At 40.3% G+C, this 12,430-nt stretch overlaps 1 long non-coding RNA gene across 1 annotated transcript; it reads left to right on the top strand.

Moving 5' to 3' along the window:
* Positions 1–3,870: 3,870 nt before the first annotated feature.
* Positions 3,871–6,659, top strand: LOC127334186 (uncharacterized). The gene is made up of 4 exons (XR_007871967.2): positions 3,871–4,201; positions 4,298–4,524; positions 5,381–5,446; positions 6,419–6,659. It is a non-coding gene; the product is annotated as an uncharacterized lncRNA (long non-coding RNA).
* The last annotated feature ends 5,771 nt before the right edge of the window (positions 6,660–12,430 follow it).

Genomic DNA, 12,430 nt, shown 5'->3' with positions numbered 1-12,430 from the left:
TCGACACCACCGCCATCTTCATCACCGCTGCTGTCTCCCATGAGGAGGGAGTAGTTCTCCATCGAGGCTAAGGGTTGTACCGGTAGCTATGTGGTTAATCTCTCTCCCATGTACTTCAATACAATGATCTCATGAGCTGCCTTACATGACTGAGATTCATATGAGCTTTATATCACTATTAATCTATGTGCTACTCTAGTGATGTTATTAAAGTACTCTATTCCTCCTCCATGATGTAATGGTGACAGTGTGTGCATCATGTAGTACTTGGCGTAGTTTATGATTGTGATCTCTTATAGATTATGAAGTTAACTATTACTATGATGGTATTGATGTGATCTATTCCTCCTTTCATAGTATGATGGTGACAGTGTGCATGCTATGTTAGTACTTGGTATAATTGCGTTGGTGTATCATGCACTCTAAGGTTATTTAAATATGAACATCGAATGTTGTGGAGCTTGTTAACTCCGGCATTGAGGTGCTCTTGTAGCCCTACACAATTAGTGGTGTTCATCATCCAACAAGAGAGTGTAGAGTGGTTTTATTATGTGATCAATGTTGAGAGTGTCCACTAGTGAAAGTATGATCCCTAGGCCTTGTTTCCAAATACTGCAATCATCGCTTATTTACTGTTTTACTGCATCTTTACTTCCTGCAATATTACTACCATCAACTGCACGCCAGCAAGCTATTTTCTGGCGTCGTTACTACTGCTCATATACATCCATACCACTTGCATCTCACTATCTCTTCGCCGAACTAGTGCACCTATACATCTGACAAGTGTATTGGTTGTGTTGGGGACACAAGAGACTTCTTGCATTGTGATCGCAGGGTTGCTTGAGAGGGATATCTTTGACCTCTTCCTCCCTGAGTTCGATAAACCTTGGGTGATTCACTTAAGGGAAAACTTGCTGCTGTTCTACAAACCTCTGCTCTTGGAGGCCCAACACTGTCTACAGGAAAAGAAGTGTGAGTAGACATCAAGCTATTTTCTGGCGCCGTTGTCGGGGAGGAAAGGTAAAAGGCACTCACACGCTGGTCCCAGGTAACTAAGTTATTTTCTGGTGCCGTTGTAAGTGCTCAAAGCTATTTCCTTTAGATCCTGCAATTGCATCTTTTTGTTTCTTGTTTTACACTAGTAAGGCATAATGGAAAACAACTGTGAGCTTTTTAATTTATTTCCTAAGTTAAGACATGAATTGTGTGATGCGAAAATTAAAAAACCTATGGAGCCTTATTCGCATGCTAGTAGCAATGTTATTAGTATGAACGCAATCACTGCTAATGCTATGGAGAAGTCTAAGCTTGGGGAAGCTAGTTTTTATGATCTTTTTAGCTTCCCATCTTTAGGGGAGAAAATTTGCTCTGATAATACTTTATCTCCCATATGCGATAACTCTAATGATACTTGTGATATTTTAAATCCACCTACTGCAAGTACTGCTTTCGAGATACCCATGAAAATTATTGAACGTGTTATGGATAACCGCTATGAAGGGGATGGAACTGTCCATCCTGGAGATCATTTACTGTTTTTGCATGAATTATGCGGGTTATTCAAGTGTGCAGGTATCTCTATGGATGAAGTGAAGAAGAAACTATTCTCTATTTCGCTGTCTGGTAAAGCGGCGCATTGGTATAAATTGCTGAAGAATAGTCATTCTCTTGGTTGGGAGGAAATTGTACCTCTCTTTTATTCTAAATTTTATCCTCCTCATGAAGTGCATACAGATAGAAATTACATTTATAACTTTTATCCTCGTGATGGAGAGAGTATTTCTCAAGCATGGGGGAGATTGAAGTCACTAATGCTCAAATGTCCCATTCATGAGCTCCCCCGTAATGTTATTATTAATAATTTTTATGCAAGGCTTTCAGGACACCACAAGGACTATCTAGATGCCTGTTTGGAGGGATCTTTCACAAGCAAGGAGGTTGAAGCTAGGTGGGATCTTCTTGACCGTATTGAGGAGAACGCTGAAGGATGGGAGAACAACAAAGGTAAAGAGTCAGGTATAAATTATGATTATGAATGCATTGAAATTTTTATGGATACTGGTAAATTTCAAAATATGAGTGCTACCTATGGTCTTGACTCTCAAGTTACTGCAAATCTTTATAAAGCTTTTGTCTCTCATTTTGAATTGCCTAAGAAGAATTTTGATAAGTATCATGAACCTTTTAAAGATGCTTGCATGAAGGATGAAATTGTTGTTAATGATTGCAATAAACATGCTCAAACTCCTAAGAATGCTATTTCCTATAAGCATGTTAATTTTTGTGGAATGCATAGGCCTTGTGGAATTAATCAAATCGAAGATGAATATTGTATCCATCATATTAATGAAAAAACTAGAAAGTGGTCTAGGGCTCTAGATGATCTTGGTAAAAAAGTTTGTGCCCTCTATCCTTTTATTTGTGAAGTTTGCCATAGAGTGGGTCATTTTAATTTTCAATGCTCCTCCAATGATAATTTGAACCCCATGAGTGCTGCAAATTTGTATTGTGATGATGAAATTACTCCTAATCAGCATGATGAACTTACTTTATTTTTGTGGTGTGAAGAGCTATCAAGAAAAATCTCTTTGTTACATATGAGTGATCTTGATATTGATGATGTCCTGCATGGGTGTTTTTCTTATTGCATTGATAATTGCCATACAAATACTTACATACAAAATATTTTAGAAGATGACACTTTGCCGAAATATGATAGAACCGCTGTGTGTTTTGAACTTATTAATGAAAAGGAGGAATCCTCCCAAGTTTCTTCTATTGTTTCTGGAAATAAATCAGTTTATGTGGAGAAGCCTCCCTTCAAGCCTCTTCCTCCTAAAGAAGGGAACGAGGAGAAGGAAGAGAAGAAGAAGAAGAAGAAGAAGAAGAAGAAGAAGGGAACGAAGAAGAAGAAGAAGAAGAAGAAGAAGAAGGGCAATAAAGAGAAAGAGATAACGATAGGTAACCGTAAGTATGTTGCTCCTAATGATTATTATGATAATGAATCTGAATACAATGATCTTCCTATGCCCTTTACATACATTAGTGATCATGATTTGGAAGAACACACTACTTTTGATATTGCAAATCTCTGGGAAACTAATTCTGAAAATGATGATGTTAATAATTGCCATATTATCAGTACTATCCATGCTTCCTCCCATAATGATATAGAAAGCTCTAAGCTTGGGGATGAGGTGTTTGAAAATCCTTTTGCTACTGATCATTATATGTTTGATACATCTCCTTCTAGTAACAATGATGGTATGGTCACAGATGAACCTACTGTGAAAGATAACTATTCTATTTCTTATGATGACACTATGCCTCCAATCTTTGATGATTATTATTGTCACATCCCAAAATTTTCCAAATTTTGAAATGTGAAATAAAAATAAAATTAAGCTTGGTTGGTTGTCTTGATTTAAAATTTACAATGAAATATTTTTTTTTGGTGTTACTTAATACTATTTCCCAAAAATGGAGTTTTCCAAAACATGCATTGCATTCATAAGCATCATGCATCTTTGCATTCCTTAGGAAAAATTTAAGCGAAATTCAAATTTATAAAGAAACCTTAAACCCGAAGAAATGCAAATAAAGCCATATAGGCCTATGTGCCAAATTTAAAATTTTCAAAATATTTTAAAAGTGGTCCCAAAATATTCTTCAATGAATAAGGAATCCGCTGATATCATAATTGTAATTTTCTAACTTAGTTTGAGTAACTTTTGATCAATTCGGTTTTCAGATTATATTCCAAATACTAATACAGAAAACGAAACAAAAAAAAATATAAAAAGAGAAAAGAACGAGCGGGGCAAATGACCAAAGCCAGACTCGAAACATCAGGGCAGGCCATACGTGCACGTATCAGCCAAAGGAGTATCTTCACACTGATCCTTTCCTCTCTTTGTTTTTTTTTTCTCCTCACTCGCGGGGCCCACTGCCATAACCATCATCATCAAGCTTCAGCCAAACTGCAACGCACGAACGCATCAACTTTTGCAGTTTCTTTACGTTTCTTCTCCAATTGATTCCGGGAGAATTAATCCACCTTTTGATGCACCGTTTGTTGCTACTTAAGCTCCACTCTCTCCTCTTCATTTGCCCTCAAACCGCACAGACCGAGAGCCTCCAGGCTGCTCGAATTTTGCCTCGCAGTTTCGGGTACCGTCGCATTGAATCGACGATTGCGGTGAGCCCTGTCCTTCATTGACCCGGTTTCTTCTCTCCATCCTCCTGTTTCGTCCCTGCGAATCGTTTGACAACACTCTCCCATCCAATTGTGCAGCAAATCGGCGGCATCGTCGATTTTGAATCTCGCCGACGCCAGGAAGCACCTCCGTTCGACCTCCACGACCGTAGGAGACCACACCGGAACGCGCCGACCAAGCAGACGACCTCAACTCTCACACCGTACGCACCTTACCCAAACCGGAGGATCGCCAGAACATCGCCGCAGAGCACCGCCGAGCCGCAGGCGCCGTCACTGTCCTCACATTCAACACTGCCGCCGCGGTAATACCATCGTACTTAAGTCTGAAAAATGCTATGTGTACAGTCTAGACTATATATCAACCCAGATCGTTTTAAGCCCTTAGATCTAAATCGGAAGGTCCATTTTAAGCTGAAACTCCACGTCTCTTTCCTTTCACGCGTGCACAGTACTGATGGATCGTTGCGTTTTGTGCTAGCTAGTTCACAACAAAGAACTTTAAAAATCCATGTCTTAAGATTTAGATCTCCGTTTTAAATAGTTGTTTTTGCGTTAAGTTTGTAATTAAATTCTCTACAACTTTCTTGTAGAAAGTTTTTCCATCCGAGAAACCTTTTCGGACAACTTTTCGTACAACATCAAAATTTAACCGCGACACGTTTAATCTTGTAAAAATTATAGAAAAATAATTACACATCGAAACTTGGCAAATAATATACCCCTGGATTTATAAAAATGTTTGGAATATAGTAGACACATAATATTATACTTTTGCATCATATTTATACACAGTTTTTGTAGAAACTCAAATAGAGTATTTTGGCTATATAAATAGTTCTATAAATTATTTTGGAGTAATTCCTTTTTGCTATTAACAGATAATTGAACCCTCTGTATAGTAGCATTAGAACAAGAGAAACGTTGCCTATATAATTTCCCTGTAGTATTTATTTAGCGTTAAAGCACTTTTCTAGAACTAGAAAATGTTTCAATGATTTAAACAACACTAAAATTTTGCCATGACATCATGCATATAGTTGACAACTAGATAACATGTTAAGTGTGTTGATCATGTTTAATCCACATATTGCATCCATATTTTATTTGTGCTTGTCTATATGTTGCTATATGTTTATGGAGTGAAAATTTTGTTTGTAGATTGTGATTGTGCTGATTGCAACGAGTGTTTTTGCGAAGAGTGTACCAACTCCTCATCTCACCAAGGCAAGTGACACACACCAAATGTCCTAGTTTTAATTCTTGCACCGTAGTGTTTTTATAGTAGACATGTCTAGGGTTTATGCTTTATGCCTGCTAATAAATCCTAGTAGTTTAGCTACACCACTCCTGGACTCCCTTAGCCACCATTAAATTTAGTTGTTACCTGCTATGCCATGGAAAAAGGTTTTGATAGCGGTTAAGGAAAAACAACTAAGTTTAATGAATTACCTGGGTGAATGGTGGAGTTATGGAGAGGGTGGCTGTATCAGGGGGCAAGACCCTGGTGCTAGTGCACACTTGCGGAAAGTCACCCAGGCTTAAAGAGATTGTAGACAAACCTTGCTCATTAGCTTTCCGTACAACCACATGCTACTATGGCTCTGGCTTGACAAAGTATGTTGTATGAACCCGGATCCTAGGGGCCAGGTGGTGGTAGAGGGATACTGTAGGTGGAACGGGGCCCTTAGGGAATGGTTCGGGTGATTACACACAGAAGGTCTCGGCCACGGTCTGCACCTGTCCTTTGAGCAAAATGTGCATCGAGGTAGAAGGATTGACCTGGCCATGTGGGTAAAGTTGTACAACCTCTCGAGAGTGTAAATCTAAGTACTTAGCCGTGTCCCCGGTTATGGACAACTTGAGCGAACTGACAAGTCTTTGTTCGAAGATCTCCTCATCCCAATTTCTTAAATAAAATTTGAATGGGTGAACAAGGGTAGGAAGGTACATTGGGGCTTTACCAATGCTACTGTTAATTTGGTACATTGGGGATTTACCAATGTTACTATTAATCAGATTGAAAGAAAATGTTTTGATAAATGATAGGGAAAAATTGGGTTTATGCAAATTATGCCTGAGCTCTACCAGCCAAATGTACACTTAAGTGTTAGGTTGCCATTTGAGTCCACTATAGTGTCATCTTGCCAATACATTCAAAGTATTGACCATTCGTGGCTGTAACGTTTCATGTTGCAGATGTTTTAAAAGACGAGTGAGTTACGATGGTTAGGGTTACGAGTCTATCCTCAACATGCTCGCCTGTGGCACATGAAGACGAAGGACTCCATGCTGTCTATGTTTGTTCGTTGTGAAACTCTGATGATAGCTAGCCTTGTGCTATGCAATTTGTAATCCTTTATGTAAATTCTGGATCATACGATGTAATAAAGACCTTTGTTTCTTGGTATTACATCTTGTACTGTGTGTGCTAGCGATTGATCCAGGGACTAGCACAGATACGCACAGAGATCGGCACCTTAAAAAGGTGAGGTCGCTACAATTATAAATAATGCTATGATATAGGTTATAACTATCCTTATGAAACTTTTCATAGTTATGATTGGATTGCCAAAAACAATTCCCTTAATATGCAACTTTTTACCATGTTCAAATTCTTGATAATAATCTTGCTCCAATCACTATTAATGAGAAGAACTCTTCTTATGCCAAAATTAATGATACTTCTATGCATATGAACCATGATAAGAATGATTTAAGTGATGGGTATATTGTGGATTTCATCAATGATGCTACTGAAAGTTATTATGAGAGAGGGAAACATGGTTATATGAATCTTAATAATATTAAGTTTCCCCTCTTTATGTTGAGAATCTTGAAGTTACTTGTGTTTTATCTTCCTATGCTCGTCACTTTGCTCTTCATGAACTTGTTTATTTACAAGATTCCTTTTCATAGGAAGTGGGTTAGACTTAAATGTGTTTTGAATTTGCTTCTTGATGCTCTCTTTTGCTTCAACTCTTATTTCTTAGGAGTGCATCATTGAAATTACTGAGCCCATCTTAATGGCTATAAAGAAAGCACTTCTTGGGAGATAACCCATGTGTTTATTTTACTACAGCAATTTTTGTTTTATATTTGAGTCTTGGAAGTTGTTACTACTGTAGCAACCTCTCCTTATCTTAATTTTGCTGCATTGTTGTGCCAAGTAAAGTCTTTGATAGTAAGGTTCATACTAGATTTGGATTACTGCGCAGAAACAGATTTCTGTCTGTCATGAATTTGGGCAGTGTTCTCTGTAGGTAACTCAGAAAAATCTGCCAATTTACGTGAGTGATCCTCAGATATGTACGCAACTTTCATTCAATATGAGAATTTTCATCTGAGCAAGTCCAGTGCCTCTAAAAAAATCATCTTTACGGACTGTTCTGTTTTGACAGATTCTGCATTTTATTTCGCATTGCCTCTTTTGCTATGTTGGATGGATTTCTTTGTTCCATTAACTTTCAGAAGCTTTGGGCAATGTCCAGAAGTGTTAAGAATGATTTTTTCACCTCTGAACATGTGAATTTTTGATTATGCACTAACCCTCTAATGAGTTTGTTTTGAGTTTGGTGTGGAGGAAGTTTTCAAGGGTCAAGAGAGGAGGATGATATATGATTAAGAAGAGTGAAAAGTCTAAGCTGGGGGATGCCCCCGTGGTTCATCCCTGCATATTTCAAGAAGACTCAAGCATCTAAGCTTGGGTATGCCCAAGGCATCTCCTTTTTCATCGACAAAATTATCAGGTTCCTCTAGTGAAACTATATTTTTATTCCATCACATCTTATGTACTTTACTTGGAGCGTCTGTTTGTTTTTATTTTTGTTTTGTTTGAATAAGTTCATCCTTGTGTGGGATAGAGACACGCTCCACTGGTTCATATGAACACATGTGTTCGTAGCTTTTAATATTCATGGCGAAGGTTGAAACTGCTTCGTTAATTGTTATATGGTTGGAAACAGAAAATGCTACATGTGGTAATTGGTATGATGTCTTGAATAACTTGATAGTTGGCAATTGTTGTGCTCAAATAGATCATGTTTAAGCTCTTGCATCATATACTTTGCACCTATTAGTGAAGAAATACATAGTAAGGGTCTCTCTAAGGTCTTGATATTTTCTAGTAAGGGTTTGAAATACAAGGAAGACAGTGTAGAGTCTTATAATGCTTGTAATATGTTTTTATGTGAGTTTTGCTGTACCGGTTCATACTTGTGTTTGCTTCAAACAACCTTGCTAGCCTAAGCCTTGTATTGAGAGGGATTACTTCTCATGCATCCAAATCCTTGAGCCAAAAACTATGCCATTTGTGTCCACCATACCTACCTACTACATGGTATTTCTCTGCCATTCCAAAGTAAATTGCTTGATTGCTATCTTTAAACACTTCAAAAGTTATTACCTCTTATTTGTGTCAATGTTTTATAGCTCATGAGGAAGTATGTGGTGTTTATCTTTCAATCTTGTTGGGCAACTTTCACCAATGGACTAGTGGCTTCATCCGCTTATCCAATAATTTTGCAAAAAGAGCTGGCAATGGGGTTCCCAGCCCCAATTAATTAACCTTCATAATTTTACAAAAAATAGACACTCCTCCATGGTATGTGATTGTTGGACGGCACCCGAGGATTCGGCTAGCCATGGCTTGAGAAAGCAAAGGTGGGGAGGAGTGTCATCTAAATAAAACTAAAATAAAAAGGCACTCCTTCATGGTATGAGATTGTTGGCAGGCACCCGAGGATTCGGTTAGCCATGGTTTGTGAAAGCAAGGTTGGAAGGAGTGCCACCCAAAAATAAAAATGTTTCATGGGAGCCGCTCTTCGAAGGTCTGTCTGGCAAGGGGGTTAGAGTGCCCACTACCATTCGTTGACAACAACAAACACCTCTCAAAAACTTTACTTTTATGCTCTCTTTATGTTTTCAAAATAAAAGCTCTAGCACAAATATAGCAATCCATGCTTCCCTCTTCGAAGGGTCATTCTTCTACTTTTATGTTGAGCCAGTTTACCTACTTCCTTCTATCTTAGAAGCAAACGCTTGTGTTAACTGTGCATTGATTCTTACATACTTGCATATTTGCATTCATCATATTACTTTATGTTGACAATTATCCATGAGATATACATGTTACAAGTTGAAAGCAGCCACTGAAACTTAATCTTCCTTTGTGTTGCTTCAATGCCTTTATTTAGAATCTATTGCTTTATGAGTTAACTCTTATGCAAGACTTATTGATGCTTGTCTTGAAAGTACTATTCATGAAAAGTCTTCGCTATATGATTTAGTTGTTTAGTCATTGTCTTTATCATTGCTTTGAATCGCTGCATTCATCTCATATGCTTTACAATAGTATGATTAAGATCATGTTGGTAGCATGTCACTTCAGAAATTATCTTTGTTATCGTTTACCTACTCGAGGACGAGTAGGAACTAAGCTTGGGGATGCTGATACGTCTCCAACGTATCGATAATTTCTTATGTTCCATGCTTGTTTTATGACAATACCTACATGTTTTGTTCACACTTTATGTCATTATTATGCATTTTCCGGAACTAACCTATTGACGAGATGCCGAAGTGTCAGTTCCTGTTTTCTGCTGTTTTTGGTTTCAGAAATCCTAGTAAGGAAATATTCTCGGAATTGGACGAAATCAACGCCCAGCATCTTATAATTCCACGAAGCTTCCAAAACACCCGAGAGGGACCAGAGGAGAGCCACAGGCCCACCACACAAGTGGCCGGCGCGGCCCAAGGGGGGCGCCCCCTATTGTGTGGCGCCCCCGTCAGCCCTCCGACTCCGCCTCTTCGCCTATAAGAAGCCCCCTGGCCTAAATCTTCGATACGAATAAGCCACGGTACGAGAAACCTTCCAGAGCCGCCGCCATCGCGAAGCCAAGATCTGGGGGACAGAAGTCTCTGTTCCGGCACGCCGCCGGGACGGGGAAGTGCCCCCGGAAGGCATCTCCATCGACACCACCGCCATCTTCATCACCGCTGCTGTCTCCCATGAGGAGGGAGTAGTTCTCCATCGAGGCTAAGGGCTGTACCGGTAGCTATGTGGTTAATCTCTCTCCCATGTACTTCAATACAATGATCTCATGAGCTGCCTTACATGATTGAGATTCATATGAGCTTTGTATCACTATTAATCTATGTGCTACTCTAGTGATGTTATTAAAGTAATCTATTCCTCCTCCATGATGTAATGGTGACAGTGTGTGCATCATGTAGTACTTGGCGTAGTTTATGATTGTGTTCTCTTGTAGATTATGAAGTTAACTATTATTATGATGGTATTGATGTGATCTATTCCTCCTTTCATAGTATGATGGTGACAGTGTGCATGCTATGTTAGTACTTGGTATAATTGCGTTGGTCTATCATGCACTCTAAGGTTATTTAAATATGAACATCGAATGTTGTGGAGCTTGTTAACTCCGGCATTGAGGTGCTCTTGTAGCCCTACACAATTAGTGGTGTTCATCATCCAACAAGAGAGTGTAGAGTGGTTTTATCATGTGATCAATGTTGAGAGTGTCCACTAGTGAAAGTATGATCCCTAGGCCTTGTTTCCAAATACTGCAATCATCGATTATTTACTGTTTTACTGCATCTTTACTTCCTGCAATATTACTACCATCAACTGCACGCCAGCAAGCTATTTTCTGGCGTCGTTACTACTGCTCATATACATCCATACCACTTGCATCTCACTATCTCTTCGCCGAACTAGTGCACCTATACATCTGACAAGTGTATTGGGTGTGTTGGGGACACAAGAGACTTCTTGCATTGTGATCGCAGGGTTGCTTGAGAGGGATATCTTTGACCTCTTCCTCCCTGAGTTCGATAAACCTTGGGTGATTCTTTTTAAGGGAAAACTTGCTGCTGTTCTATAAACCTCTGCTCTCGGAGGCCCAACACTGTCTACAGGAAAAGAAGTGTGAGTAGACATCAGACCCCTTCTGCTTCTGGTCCTTTAGCCCTGGTAGGCCCTGCCAAGGCCTCTCCAGGTCTGTGCGTCTAAGCCATAACCATCGCACTCTAAGGGCGAGGCCCTGTAGTCTTAACTCCTTGACCCCCAACCCGCCGAGCTCCTTTGGTTTACAAATGCTCCTCCATGCCACTAGACACTGTCCTCCTGCACTTCCTCTTTACCGGCCCAGAAGAAGGCCCTCATCCACTTGTTAATCTCTTCCAACATCCAGGTAGGTGCCTCCGCAACCACCATTTGGTGGACCGCTCTTGCCGCTACCACAGAGTTTATTAGGACAAGTCTTCCTTCTCTACTAATGAGCCCCCTCTGCCACCCTGGGACACTTTTGGTGACTTGGTCTAGAAGTGGTTGCCACTCCGCCTTAGTGAGGGGGCAGAGTGCCAACTGAAGCCCCAAGTATCTGATTGGGAAGGCCGCCAGCTCACATCCCAGGATCCTGGCCGTCCTCTCCTCCTCCTCATGAGATCCACGAATCAGCGTGGCAGTAGTCTTTCGAAAGTTCACATGGAGCCCCGACGCCTCACCAAAAAGACTCAAGATTTGTTTCGTGGCCCATAGCTCACCCTGTAACGGCTTGAGGAAAAGAACTACATCATCCGCGTACACGGAAATCCTCTGCAAGGGAGAGATAGAAGCCAACTCTCCAAATAAACCTGCCTCCACCGCCTTAATTACCATCCTGGTCAAGGCCTCCATAGCCGCCACAAAGAGCATGGGAGAGGTGGGGTCTCCTTGTCTCAAGCCTCTACCATGAAAAAAGCGGCCTCCCGGCACTCCATTCACCATCACCTTTGTGTTGGAGGTATATAGCAACAGCGCTACCCACTTCAAGTATCTCTCCCCAAAGCCCATTCTCCTAAGCACCTCAAACAGGAAACTCCAAGAGATAGAGTCGAACGCACGCGCAATGTCAATCTTAAGGAGCACCCTAGTATGTCTCCTCGTATTGATCTTCCTAGCCACTTGTCTCACGAGCACAAAATTATCATGCAAACTCCGGTGCTTGATGAACGCGGACTGGTTCATACTCACCAACTCGCCCAATCTGGGGCAGAGTCGATTGGCGATGATCTTAGAAAAGAGCTTTGCAAAACTATGCACAAGACTAATGGGCCTATAGTGTTTGATCTCCAGCGCCTTCGACCTCTTAGGAATCAAGGTGATTAAAGCTCGATTTAACCTGGCAAAACCTCTCCCGTCACCCACTCCAA

The sequence above is a fragment of the Lolium perenne genome, unplaced genomic scaffold, assembly GCF_019359855.2.
Source record: "Lolium perenne isolate Kyuss_39 unplaced genomic scaffold, Kyuss_2.0 unplaced26, whole genome shotgun sequence".
NCBI lineage: Eukaryota > Viridiplantae > Streptophyta > Magnoliopsida > Poales > Poaceae > Lolium > Lolium perenne.
Note: the sequence above shows the minus strand (reverse complement) of the source record. Positions and strands in the feature narration are given on the sequence as shown.